The sequence below is a fragment of the Pelobates fuscus genome, chromosome 4 (assembly GCF_036172605.1).
Source record: "Pelobates fuscus isolate aPelFus1 chromosome 4, aPelFus1.pri, whole genome shotgun sequence".
NCBI classification, from domain to species: domain Eukaryota; kingdom Metazoa; phylum Chordata; class Amphibia; order Anura; family Pelobatidae; genus Pelobates; species Pelobates fuscus.
Window position 1 is genome coordinate 388,524,221 of NC_086320.1, and position 16,318 is coordinate 388,540,538.

At 27.7% G+C, this 16,318-nt stretch overlaps 1 protein-coding gene across 1 annotated transcript in view; it reads right to left on the bottom strand.

Annotated features, from left to right (window-relative positions):
- AOC1 (amine oxidase copper containing 1) overlaps positions 1-15,565 on the bottom strand; it is a 44,297-nt gene extending 28,732 nt beyond the window's left edge. Inside the window, exon 1 of the mRNA XM_063450872.1 lies at positions 15,510-15,565. The gene's annotated coding sequence lies outside the window, so the exon portion shown is untranslated. The remainder of the gene's footprint in view (positions 1-15,509) is intronic.
- Positions 15,566-16,318: the final 753 nt, after the last annotated feature.

The following is a 16,318-nucleotide window of genomic DNA, read 5'->3' on the forward strand; positions in this document are numbered from 1 at the left end:
TTACATACCCAGCCGTGTCAGACTCTGTGTGTTAGCAATACATATAATATTTATTATATAATATAGTAATATTACATACACAGCAGTGTCAGTCTGTGTGTTAGCAATACATATAATATTTATTATATATTATAGTAATATTACATACACAGCAGTGTCAGTCTGTGTGTTAGCAATACATATAATATTTATTATATAATATAGTAATATTACATACACAGCAGTGTCAGTCTGTGTGTTAGCAGTACATATAATATTTATTATATAATATAGTAATATTACATACCCAGCCGTGTCAGACTCTGTGTGTTAGCAATACATATAATATTTATTATATAATATAGTAATATTACATACCCAGCAGTGTCAGACTCTGTGTGTTAGCAATACATATAATATTTATTATATAATATAGTAATATTACATACCCAGCCGTGTCAGACTCTGTGTGTTAGCAGTACATATAATATTTATTATATAATATAGTAATATTACATACCCAGCAGTGTCAGACTCTGTGTGTTAGCAGTACATATAATATTTATTATATAATATAGTAATATTACATACCCAGCAGTGTCAGTCTGTGTGTTAGCAATACATATAATATTTATTATATAATATAGTAATATTACATACACAGCAGTGTCAGTCTGTGTGTTAGCAATACATATAATATTTATTATATAATATAGTAATATTACATACCCAGCAGTGTCAGTCTGTGTGTTAGCAATACATATAATATTTATTATATAATATAGTAATATTACATACACAGCAGTGTCAGTCTGTGTGTTAGCATTACATATAATATTTATTATATAATATAGTAATATTACATACCCAGCCGTGTCAGACTCTGTGTGTTAGCATTACATATAATATTTATTATATAATATAGTAATATTACATACCCAGCAGTGTCAGACTCTGTGTGTTAGCAATACATATAATATTTATTATATAATATAGTAATATTACATACCCAGCCGTGTCAGACTCTGTGTGTTAGCAATACATATAATATTTATTATATAATATAGTAATATTACATACCCAGCAGTGTCAGTCTGTGTGTTAGCAGTACATATAATATTTATTATATAATATAGTAATATTACATACCCAGCAGTGTCAGTCTGTGTGTTGGCAATATATATAATATTTATTATATAATATAGTAATATTACATACCCAGCCGAGTCAGTCTGTGTGTTAGCAATACATATAATATTTATTATATAATATAGTAATATTACATACCCAGCCGAGTCAGTCTGTGTGTTAGCAATACATATAATATTTATTATATAATATAGTAATATTACATACCCAGCAGTGTCAGTCTGTGTGTTGGCAATATATATAATATTTATTATATAATATAGTAATATTACATACCCAGCCGTGTCAGACTCTGTGTGTTAGCAATACATATAATATTTATTATATTATATAGTAATATTACATACCCAGCCGAGTCAGACTCTGTGTGTTAGCAGTACATATAATATTTATTATATAATATAGTAATATTACATACCCAGCCGTGTCAGACTCTGTGTGTTAGCAATACATATAATATTTATTATATAATATAGTAATATTACATACCCAGCAGTGTCAGACTCTGTGTGTTATCAGTACATATAATATTTATTATATAATATAGTAATATTACATACCCAGCAGTGTCAGACTCTGTGTGTTAGCAGTACATATAATATTTATTATATAATATAGTAATATTACATACCCAGCAGTGTCGGTCTGTGTGTTAGCAGTACATATAATATTTATTATATAATATAGTAATATTACATACACAGCAGTGTCAGTCTGTGTGTTGGCAATAAATATAATATTTATTATATAATATAGTAATATTACATACCCAGCCGAGTCAGTCTGTGTGTTAGCAATACATATAATATTTATTATATAATATAGTAATATTACATACCCAGCAGTGTCAGACTCTGTGTGTTAGCAGTACATATAATATTTATTATATAATATAGTAATATTACATACCCAGCAGTGTCAGTCTGTGTGTTAGCAGTACATATAATATTTATTATATAATATAGTAATATTACATACCCAGCAGTGTCAGACTGTGTGTTAGCAGTACATATAATATTTATTATATAATATAGTAATATTACATACCCAGCAGTGTCAGTCTGTGTGTTAGCAATACATATAATATTTATTATATAATATAGTAATATTACATACCTAGCCGAGTCAGTCTGTGTGTTAGCAATACATATAATATTTATTATATAATATAGTAATATTACATACCCAGCCGTGTCAGACTCTGTGTGTTAGCAATACATATAATATTTATTATATAATATAGTAATATTACATACCTACCCGAGTCAGTCTGTGTGTTAGCATTACATATAATATTTATTATATAATATAGTAATATTACATACCCAGCCGTGTCAGACTCTGTGTGTTAGCAATACATATAATATTTATTATATAATATAGTAATATTACATACACAGCAGTGTCAGTCTGTGTGTTAGCAGTACATATAATATTTGTTATATAATATAGTAATATTACATACCCAGCAGTGTCAGTCTGTGTGTTAGCAATACATATAATATTTATTATATAATTTAGTAATATTACATACCTAGCCGAGTCAGTCTGTGTGTTAGCAATTCATATAATATTTATTATATAATATAGTAATATTACATACCCAGCCGTGTCAGACTCTGTGTGTTAGCAATACATATAATATTTATTATATAATATAGTAATATTACATACACAGCAGTGTCAGTCTGTGTGTTAGCAGTACATATAATATTTGTTATATAATATAGTAATATTACATACCTAGCCGAGTCAGTCTGTGTGTTAGCATTACATATAATATTTATTTTATAATATAGTAATATTACATACCCAGCCGTGTCAGACTCTGTGTGTTAGCAATACATATAATATTTATTATATAATATAGTAATATTACATACACAGCAGTGTCAGTCTGTGTGCTAGCAGTACATATAATATTTGTTATATAATATAGTAATATTACATACACAGCAGTGTCAGTCTGTGTGTTAGCAATACATATAATATTTATTATATAATATAGTAATATTACATACCCAGCAGTGTCAGACTCTGTGTGTTAGCAGTACATATAATATTTATTATATAATATAGTAATATTACATACCCAGCCGTGTCAGACTCTGTGTTAGCAGTACATATAATATTTATTATATAATATAGTAATATTACATACCCAGCCGAGTCAGTCTGTGTGTTAGCAATACATATAATATTTATTATATAATATAGTAATATTACATACCCAGCAGTTTCAGTCTGTGTGTTAGCAGTACATATAATATTTATTATATAATATAGTAATATTACATACCCAGCAGTGTCGGTCTGTGTGTTAGCAGTACATATAATATTTATTATATAATTTAGTAATATTACATACCCAGCCGAGTCAGTCTGTGTGTTAGCAATACATATAATATTTATTATATAATATAGTAATATTACATACCCAGCCGAGTCAGTCTGTGTGTTAGCAATACATATGATATTTATTATATAATATAGTAATATTACATACCCAGCAGTGTCAGACTCTGTGTGTTAGCAGTACATATAATATTTATTATATAATATAGTAATATTACATACCCAGCAGTGTCGGTCTGTGTGTTAGCAGTACATATAATATTTATTATATAATATAGTAATATTACATACACAGCAGTGTCAGTCTGTGTGTTAGCAGTACATATAATATTTATTATATAATATAGTAATATTACATACCCAGCAGTGTCGGTCTGTGTGTTAGCAGTACATATAATATTTATTATATAATATAGTAATATTACATACCCAGCCGTGTCAGACTCTGTGTGTTAGCAATACATATAATATTTATTATATAATATAGTAATATTACATACCCAGCCGTGTCAGACTCTGTGTGTTAGCAATACATATAATATTTATTATATAATATAGTAATATTACATACACAGCAGTGTCAGTCTGTGTGTTAGCAGTACATATAATATTTATTATATAATATAGTAATATTACATACCCAGCAGTGTCAGTCTGTGTGTTAGCAATACATATAATATTTATTATATAATATAGTAATATTACATACCCAGCAGTGTCGGTCTGTGTGTTAGCAGTACATATAATATTTATTATATAATATAGTAATATTACATACCCAGCCAAGTCAGTCTGTGGGTTAGCAATACATATAATATTTATTATATAATATAGTAATATTACATACCCAGCCGTGTCAGACTCTGTGTGTTAGCAATACATATAATATTTATTATATAATATAGTAATATTACATACCCAGCAGTGTCAGTCTGTGTGTTAGCAATACATATAATATTTATTATATAATATAGTAATATTACATACCCAGCAGTGTCGGTCTGTGTGTTAGCAGTACATATAATATTTATTATATAATATACTAATATTACATACCTAGCCGAGTCAGTCTGTGTGTTAGCAGTACATATAATATTTATAATATAATATAGTAATATTACATACCCAGCAGTGTCAGTCTGTGTGTTAGCAGTACATATAATATTTATTATATAATATAGTAATATTATATACCCAGCCGAGTCAGTCTGTGTGTTAGCAATACATATAATATTTATTATATAATATAGTAATATTACATACCCAGCAGTGTCAGTCTGTGTGTTAGCAATACATATAATATTTATTATATAATATAGTAATATTACATACCTAGCCGAGTCAGTCTGTGTGTTAGCAATATATATAATATTTATTATATAATATAGTAATATTACATACCCAGCCGTGTCAGACTCTGTGTGTTAGCAATACATATAATATTTATTATATAATATAGTAATATTACATACACAGCAGTGTCAGTCTGTGTGTTAGCAGTACATATAATATTTGTTATATAATATAGTAATATTACATACCTAGCCGAGTCAGTCTGTGTGTTAGCAATACATATAATATTTATTATATAATATAGTAATATTACATACCCAGCAGTGTCAGACTGTGTGTTAGCAATACATATAATATTTATTATATAATATAGTAATATTACATACCTAGCCGAGTCAGTCTGTGTGTTAGCAATACATATAATATTTATTATATAATATAGTAATATTACATACCTAGCCGAGTCAGTCTGTGTGTTAGCAATACATATAATATTTATTATATAATATAGTAATATTACATACCCAGCCGTGTCAGACTCTGTGTGTTAGCAATACATATAATATTTATTATATAATATAGTAATATTACATACCTAGCCGAGTCAGTCTGTGTGTTAGCATTACATATAATATTTATTATATAATATAGTAATATTACATACCCAGCCGTGTCAGACTCTGTGTGTTAGCAATACATATAATATTTATTATATAATATAGTAATATTACATACACAGCAGTGTCAGTCTGTGTGTTAGCAATACATATAATATTTATTATATAACATAGTAATATTACATACACAGCAGTGTCAGTCTGTGTGTTAGCAGTACATATAATATTTGTTATATAATATAGTAATATTACATACCCAGCAGTGTCAGTCTGTGTGTTAGCAATACATATAATATTTATTATATAATATAGTAATATTACATACCCAGCAGTGTCAGTCTGTGTGTTAGCAATACATATAATATTTATTATATAATATAGTAATATTACATACCCAGCAGTGTCAGACTGTGTGTTAGCAATACATATAATATTTATTATATAATATAGTAATATTACATACCTAGCCGAGTCAGTCTGTGTGTTAGCAATACATATAATATTTATTATATAATATAGTAATATTACATACCCAGCAGTGTCAGACTGTGTGTTAGCAATACATATAATATTTATTATATAATATAGTAATATTACATACCTAGCCGAGTCAGTCTGTGTGTTAGCAATACATATAATATTTATTATATAATATAGTAATATTACATACCTAGCCGAGTCAGTCTGTGTGTTAGCAATACATATAATATTTATTATATAATATAGTAATATTACATACCCAGCCGTGTCAGACTCTGTGTGTTAGCAATACATATAATATTTATTATATAATATAGTAATATTACATACCTAGCCGAGTCAGTCTGTGTGTTAGCATTACATATAATATTTATTATATAATATAGTAATATTACATACCCAGCAGTGTCAGTCTGTGTGTTAGCAATACATATAATATTTATTATATAATATAGTAATATTACATACACAGCAGTGTCAGTCTGTGTGTTAGCATTACATATAATATTTATTATATAATATAGTAATATTACATACCCAGCCGTGTCAGACTCTGTGTGTTAGCATTACATATAATATTTATTATATAATATAGTAATATTACATACCCAGCAGTGTCAGACTCTGTGTGTTAGCAATACATATAATATTTATTATATAATATAGTAATATTACATACCCAGCCGTGTCAGACTCTGTGTGTTAGCAATACATATAATATTTATTATATAATATAGTAATATTACATACCCAGCAGTGTCAGTCTGTGTGTTAGCAGTACATATAATATTTATTATATAATATAGTAATATTACATACCCAGCCGTGTCAGACTCTGTGTGTTAGCAATACATATAATATTTATTATATTATATAGTAATATTACATACCCAGCCGAGTCAGACTCTGTGTGTTAGCAGTACATATAATATTTATTATATAATATAGTAATATTACATACCCAGCCGTGTCAGACTCTGTGTGTTAGCAATACATATAATATTTATTATATAATATAGTAATATTACATACCCAGCAGTGTCAGACTCTGTGTGTTATCAGTACATATAATATTTATTATATAATATAGTAATATTACATACCCAGCAGTGTCAGACTCTGTGTGTTAGCAGTACATATAATATTTATTATATAATATAGTAATATTACATACCCAGCAGTGTCGGTCTGTGTGTTAGCAGTACATATAATATTTATTATATAATATAGTAATATTACATACACAGCAGTGTCAGTCTGTGTGTTGGCAATAAATATAATATTTATTATATAATATAGTAATATTACATACCCAGCCGAGTCAGTCTGTGTGTTAGCAATACATATAATATTTATTATATAATATAGTAATATTACATACCCAGCAGTGTCAGACTCTGTGTGTTAGCAGTACATATAATATTTATTATATAATATAGTAATATTACATACCCAGCAGTGTCAGTCTGTGTGTTAGCAGTACATATAATATTTATTATATAATATAGTAATATTACATACCCAGCAGTGTCAGACTGTGTGTTAGCAGTACATATAATATTTATTATATAATATAGTAATATTACATACCCAGCAGTGTCAGTCTGTGTGTTAGCAATACATATAATATTTATTATATAATATAGTAATATTACATACCTAGCCGAGTCAGTCTGTGTGTTAGCAATACATATAATATTTATTATATAATATAGTAATATTACATACCCAGCCGTGTCAGACTCTGTGTGTTAGCAATACATATAATATTTATTATATAATATAGTAATATTACATACCTACCCGAGTCAGTCTGTGTGTTAGCATTACATATAATATTTATTATATAATATAGTAATATTACATACCCAGCCGTGTCAGACTCTGTGTGTTAGCAATACATATAATATTTATTATATAATATAGTAATATTACATACACAGCAGTGTCAGTCTGTGTGTTAGCAGTACATATAATATTTGTTATATAATATAGTAATATTACATACCCAGCAGTGTCAGTCTGTGTGTTAGCAATACATATAATATTTATTATATAATTTAGTAATATTACATACCTAGCCGAGTCAGTCTGTGTGTTAGCAATACATATAATATTTATTATATAATATAGTAATATTACATACCCAGCCGTGTCAGACTCTGTGTGTTAGCAATACATATAATATTTATTATATAATATAGTAATATTACATACACAGCAGTGTCAGTCTGTGTGTTAGCAGTACATATAATATTTGTTATATAATATAGTAATATTACATACCTAGCCGAGTCAGTCTGTGTGTTAGCATTACATATAATATTTATTTTATAATATAGTAATATTACATACCCAGCCGTGTCAGACTCTGTGTGTTAGCAATACATATAATATTTATTATATAATATAGTAATATTACATACACAGCAGTGTCAGTCTGTGTGCTAGCAGTACATATAATATTTGTTATATAATATAGTAATATTACATACACAGCAGTGTCAGTCTGTGTGTTAGCAATACATATAATATTTATTATATAATATAGTAATATTACATACCCAGCAGTGTCAGACTCTGTGTGTTAGCAGTACATATAATATTTATTATATAATATAGTAATATTACATACCCAGCCGTGTCAGACTCTGTGTTAGCAGTACATATAATATTTATTATATAATATAGTAATATTACATACCCAGCCGAGTCAGTCTGTGTGTTAGCAATACATATAATATTTATTATATAATATAGTAATATTACATACCCAGCAGTGTCAGTCTGTGTGTTAGCAGTACATATAATATTTATTATATAATATAGTAATATTACATACCCAGCCGTGTCAGACTCTGTGTGTTAGCAGTACATATAATATTTATTATATAATTTAGTAATATTACATACCCAGCCGAGTCAGTCTGTGTGTTAGCAATACATATAATATTTATTATATAATATAGTAATATTACATACCCAGCCGAGTCAGTCTGTGTGTTAGCAATACATATGATATTTATTATATAATATAGTAATATTACATACCCAGCAGTGTCAGACTCTGTGTGTTAGCAGTACATATAATATTTATTATATAATATAGTAATATTACATACCCAGCAGTGTCGGTCTGTGTGTTAGCAGTACATATAATATTTATTATATAATATAGTAATATTACATACACAGCAGTGTCAGTCTGTGTGTTAGCAGTACATATAATATTTATTATATAATATAGTAATATTACATACCCAGCAGTGTCGGTCTGTGTGTTAGCAGTACATATAATATTTATTATATAATATAGTAATATTACATACCCAGCAGTGTCGGTCTGTGTGTTAGCAGTACATATAATATTTATTATATAATATAGTAATATTACATACCCAGCCGTGTCAGACTCTGTGTGTTAGCAATACATATAATATTTATTATATAATATAGTAATATTACATACCCAGCCGTGTCAGACTCTGTGTGTTAGCAATACATATAATATTTATTATATAATATAGTAATATTACATACACAGCAGTGTCAGTCTGTGTGTTAGCAGTACATATAATATTTATTATATAATATAGTAATATTACATACCCAGCAGTGTCAGTCTGTGTGTTAGCAATACATATAATATTTATTATATAATATAGTAATATTACATACCCAGCAGTGTCGGTCTGTGTGTTAGCAGTACATATAATATTTATTATATAATATAGTAATATTACATACCCAGCCAAGTCAGTCTGTGGGTTAGCAATACATATAATATTTATTATATAATATAGTAATATTACATACCCAGCCGTGTCAGACTCTGTGTGTTAGCAATACATATAATATTTATTATATAATATAGTAATATTACATACCCAGCAGTGTCAGTCTGTGTGTTAGCAATACATATAATATTTATTATATAATATAGTAATATTACATACCCAGCAGTGTCGGTCTGTGTGTTAGCAGTACATATAATATTTATTATATAATATACTAATATTACATACCTAGCCGAGTCAGTCTGTGTGTTAGCAGTACATATAATATTTATAATATAATATAGTAATATTACATACCCAGCAGTGTCAGTCTGTGTGTTAGCAGTACATATAATATTTATTATATAATATAGTAATATTATATACCCAGCCGAGTCAGTCTGTGTGTTAGCAATACATATAATATTTATTATATAATATAGTAATATTACATACCCAGCAGTGTCAGTCTGTGTGTTAGCAATACATATAATATTTATTATATAATATAGTAATATTACATACCTAGCCGAGTCAGTCTGTGTGTTAGCAATATATATAATATTTATTATATAATATAGTAATATTACATACCCAGCCGTGTCAGACTCTGTGTGTTAGCAATACATATAATATTTATTATATAATATAGTAATATTACATACACAGCAGTGTCAGTCTGTGTGTTAGCAGTACATATAATATTTGTTATATAATATAGTAATATTACATACCTAGCCGAGTCAGTCTGTGTGTTAGCAATACATATAATATTTATTATATAATATAGTAATATTACATACCTAGCCGAGTCAGTCTGTGTGTTAGCAATACATATAATATTTATTATATAATATAGTAATATTACATACCTAGCCGAGTCAGTCTGTGTGTTAGCAATACATATAATATTTATTATATAATATAGTAATATTACATACCCAGCCGTGTCAGACTCTGTGTGTTAGCAATACATATAATATTTATTATATAATATAGTAATATTACATACCTAGCCGAGTCAGTCTGTGTGTTAGCATTACATATAATATTTATTATATAATATAGTAATATTACATACCCAGCCGTGTCAGACTCTGTGTGTTAGCAATACATATAATATTTATTATATAATATAGTAATATTACATACACAGCAGTGTCAGTCTGTGTGTTAGCAATACATATAATATTTATTATATAACATAGTAATATTACATACACAGCAGTGTCAGTCTGTGTGTTAGCAGTACATATAATATTTGTTATATAATATAGTAATATTACATACCCAGCAGTGTCAGTCTGTGTGTTAGCAATACATATAATATTTATTATATAATATAGTAATATTACATACCCAGCAGTGTCAGTCTGTGTGTTAGCAATACATATAATATTTATTATATAATATAGTAATATTACATACCCAGCAGTGTCAGACTGTGTGTTAGCAATACATATAATATTTATTATATAATATAGTAATATTACATACCTAGCCGAGTCAGTCTGTGTGTTAGCAATACATATAATATTTATTATATAATATAGTAATATTACATACCCAGCAGTGTCAGACTGTGTGTTAGCAGTACATATAATATTTATTATATAATATAGTAATATTACATACCCAGCAGTGTCAGTCTGTGTGTTAGCAATACATATAATATTTATTATATAATATAGTAATATTACATACCTAGCCGAGTCAGTCTGTGTGTTAGCAATACATATAATATTTATTATATAATATAGTAATATTACATACCCAGCCGTGTCAGACTCTGTGTGTTAGCAATACATATAATATTTATTATATAATATAGTAATATTACATACCTAGCCGAGTCAGTCTGTGTGTTAGCATTACATATAATATTTATTATATAATATAGTAATATTACATACCCAGCCGTGTCAGACTCTGTGTGTTAGCAATACATATAATATTTATTATATAATATAGTAATATTACATACACAGCAGTGTCAGTCTGTGTGTTAGCAATACATATAATATTTATTATATAACATAGTAATATTACATACACAGCAGTGTCAGTCTGTGTGTTAGCAGTACATATAATATTTGTTATATAATATAGTAATATTACATACCCAGCAGTGTCAGTCTGTGTGTTAGCAATACATATAATATTTATTATATAATATAGTAATATTACATACCCAGCAGTGTCAGTCTGTGTGTTAGCAATACATATAATATTTATTATATAATATAGTAATATTACATACCCAGCAGTGTCAGACTGTGTGTTAGCAATACATATAATATTTATTATATAATATAGTAATATTACATACCTAGCCGAGTCAGTCTGTGTGTTAGCAATACATATAATATTTATTATATAATATAGTAATATTACATACCCAGCAGTGTCAGACTGTGTGTTAGCAATACATATAATATTTATTATATAATATAGTAATATTACATACCTAGCCGAGTCAGTCTGTGTGTTAGCAATACATATAATATTTATTATATAATATAGTAATATTACATACCTAGCCGAGTCAGTCTGTGTGTTAGCAATACATATAATATTTATTATATAATATAGTAATATTACATACCCAGCCGTGTCAGACTCTGTGTGTTAGCAATACATATAATATTTATTATATAATATAGTAATATTACATACCTAGCCGAGTCAGTCTGTGTGTTAGCATTACATATAATATTTATTATATAATATAGTAATATTACATACCCAGCCGTGTCAGACTCTGTGTGTTAGCAATACATATAATATTTATTATATAATATAGTAATATTACATACACAGCAGTGTCAGTCTGTGTGTTAGCAATACATATAATATTTATTATATAACATAGTAATATTACATACACAGCAGTGTCAGTCTGTGTGTTAGCAGTACATATAATATTTGTTATATAATATAGTAATATTACATACCCAGCAGTGTCAGTCTGTGTGTTAGCAATACATATAATATTTATTATATAATATAGTAATATTACATACCCAGCAGTGTCAGTCTGTGTGTTAGCAATACATATAATATTTATTATATAATATAGTAATATTACATACCCAGCAGTGTCAGACTGTGTGTTAGCAATACATATAATATTTATTATATAATATAGTAATATTACATACCTAGCCGAGTCAGTCTGTGTGTTAGCAATACATATAATATTTATTATATAATATAGTAATATTACATACCCAGCCGTGTCAGACTCTGTGTGTTAGCAATACATATAATATTTATTATATAATATAGTAATATTACATACACAGCAGTGTCAGTCTGTGTGTTAGCAGTACATATAATATTTGTTATATAATATAGTAATATTACATACCCAGCAGTGTCAGACTCTGTGTGTTAGCAGTACATATAATATTTATTATATAATATAGTAATATTACATACCCAGCCGTGTCAGACTCTGTGTGTTAGCAATACATATAATATTTATTATATGATATAGTAATATTACATACCCAGCAGTGTCAGTCTGTGTGTTAGCAATACATATAATATTTATTATATAATATAGTAATATTACATACCCAGCAGTGTCAGTCTGTGTGTTAGCAGTACATATAATATTTATTATATAATATAGTAATATTACATACCCAGCCGAGTCAGTCTGTGTGTTAGCAATACATATAATATTTATTATATAATATAGTAATATTACATACCCAGCAGTGTCAGTCTGTGTGTTAGCAGTACATATAATATTTATTATATAATATAGTAATATTACATACCCAGCAGTGTCGGTCTGTGTGTTAGCAGTACATATAATATTTATTATATAATATAGTAATATTACATACCCAGCCGAGTCAGTCTGTGTGTTAGCAATACATATAATATTTATTATATAATATAGTAATAATACATACCCAGCCGAGTCAGTCTGTGTGTTAGCAATACATATAATATTTATTATATAATATAGTAATATTACATACCCAGCAGTGTCAGACTCTGTGTGTTAGCAGTACATATAATATTTATTATATAATATAGTAATATTACATACCCAGCAGTGTCGGTCTGTGTGTTAGCAGTACATATAATATTTATTATATAATATAGTAATATTACATACACAGCAGTGTCAGTCTGTGTGTTAGCAGTACATATAATATTTATTATATAATATAGTAATATTACATACCCAGCAGTGTCGGTCTGTGTGTTAGCAGTACATATAATATTTATTATATAATATAGTAATATTACATACCCAGCAGTGTCGGTCTGTGTGTTAGCAGTACATATAATATTTATTATATAATATAGTAATATTACATACCCAGCCGTGTCAGACTCTGTGTGTTAGCAATACATATAATATTTATTATATAATATAGTAATATTACATACCCAGCCGTGTCAGACTCTGTGTGTTAGCAGTACATATAATATTTATTATATAATCTAGTAATATTACATACCCAGCCGTGTCAGACTCTGTGTGTTAGCAATACATATAATATTTATTATATAATATAGTAATATTACATACCCAGCCGTGTCAGACTCTGTGTGTTAGCAATACATATAATATTTATTATATAATATAGTAATATTACATACACAGCAGTGTCAGTCTGTGTGTTAGCAGTACATATAATATTTATTATATAATATAGTAATATTACATACCCAGCATTGTCAGTCTGTGTGTTAGCAATACATATAATATTTATTATATAATATAGTAATATTACATACCCAGCAGTGTCGGTCTGTGTGTTAGCAGTACATATAATATTTATTATATAATATAGTAATATTACATACCCAGCAGTGTCAGTCTGTGTGTTAGCAATACATATAATATTTATTATATAATATAGTAATATTACATACCCAGCAGTGTCAGTCTGTGTGTTAGCAATACATATAATATTTATTATATAATATAGTAATATTACATACCCAGCAGTGTCGGTCTGTGTGTTAGCAGTACATATAATATTTATTATATAATATAGTAATATTACATACCTAGCCGAGTCAGTCTGTGTGTTAGCAGTACATATAATATTTATTATATAATATAGTAATATTACATACCCAGCCGAGTCAGTCTGTGTGTTAGCAATACATATAATATTTATTATATAATATAGTAATATTACATACCTAGCCGAGTCAGTCTGTGTGTTAGCAGTACATATAATATTTATTATATAATATAGTAATATTACATACCTAGCCGAGTCAGTCTGTGTGTTAGCAGTACATATAATATTTATTATATAATATAGTAATATTACATACCCAGCAGTGTCAGTCTGTGTGTTAGCAATACATATAATATTTATTATATAATATAGTAATATTACATACCTAGCCGAGTCAGTCTGTGTGTTGGCAGTACATATAATATTTATTATATAATATAGTAATATTACATACCCAGCCGAGTCAGTCTGTGTGTTAGCAATACATATAATATTTATTATATAATATAGTAATATTACATACCCAGCAGTGTCAGTCTGTGTGTTAGCAATACATATAATATTTATTATATAATATAGTAATATTACATACCCAGCAGTGTCAGTCTGTGTGTTAGCAATACATATAATATTTATTATATAATATAGTAATATTACATACCCAGCAGTGTCAGTCTGTGTGTTAGCAGTACATATAATATTTATTATATAATATAGTAATATTACATACCCAGCCGAGTCAGTCTGTGTGTTAGCAATACATATAATATTTATTATATAATATAGTAATATTTTATACCCAGCAGTGTCAGTCTGTGTGTTAGCAATACATATAATATTTATCATATAATATTACATACCCAGCCGTGTCGGTCTGATCTTTTCTCTCCTGTAACTGTGTGCTAGATGCTGTTGTTGTTGCCTTTTATTGCTGTCCTTTACCTGTGTTGGGAGGGAGGAGGGACACAGATAAAGATTTGTGCTGTGGTTGGAGGGAGATCTTCCCTGTGATATTACAGTGCATGGAGCAAACTCTGTATACTGTGTATCTACACGTAAACATAGAAAGACGAATGCACTGATTGTTATATGTTTGTTATATGTTTGTAATTTACTTTGAACTTGTTATATCGCATTGTCTTTCTGTAGACACTGTGTACAGAGCATCATTTAATAATAACAGAAGGTTTAATATACACCGTATTAAATGGGGAGACCCAAGAAATCTAACTATAGCAATACAGCGTAATACAATTATAAAAAAACTCCAACTGTGCTGTGTGAAATGCACTCACAAGATAAAATGTTGGTAAAGCACCTCTGGGTGCCTCCCCTGAAATTCTTGGGGGACTAGCCAATATCACCTTTGTACCTGTTCTCTGTTAAAGCTTTGTATATATTGTGTATAAATATTGTTTTTGTATTTTATTTTACCCTGTTGTATCAATGCAATGTTTTGTGGACCCAGGAACGATAAAACTAGAGAAATCTCAATGTATCTTTCCTGATAAAATACTTTATAAATAAATAAATAATAAATAAATGTAGTGTCAGTGTGTATCGATTACTGTGTGTGTAGTGTCAGTGTGTATCACAGTTTCTGTGTGTGTGTAGTGTCAGTGCGTATCACAGTTTTTGTGTGTGTGTAGTGTCAGTGTGTATCACAGTT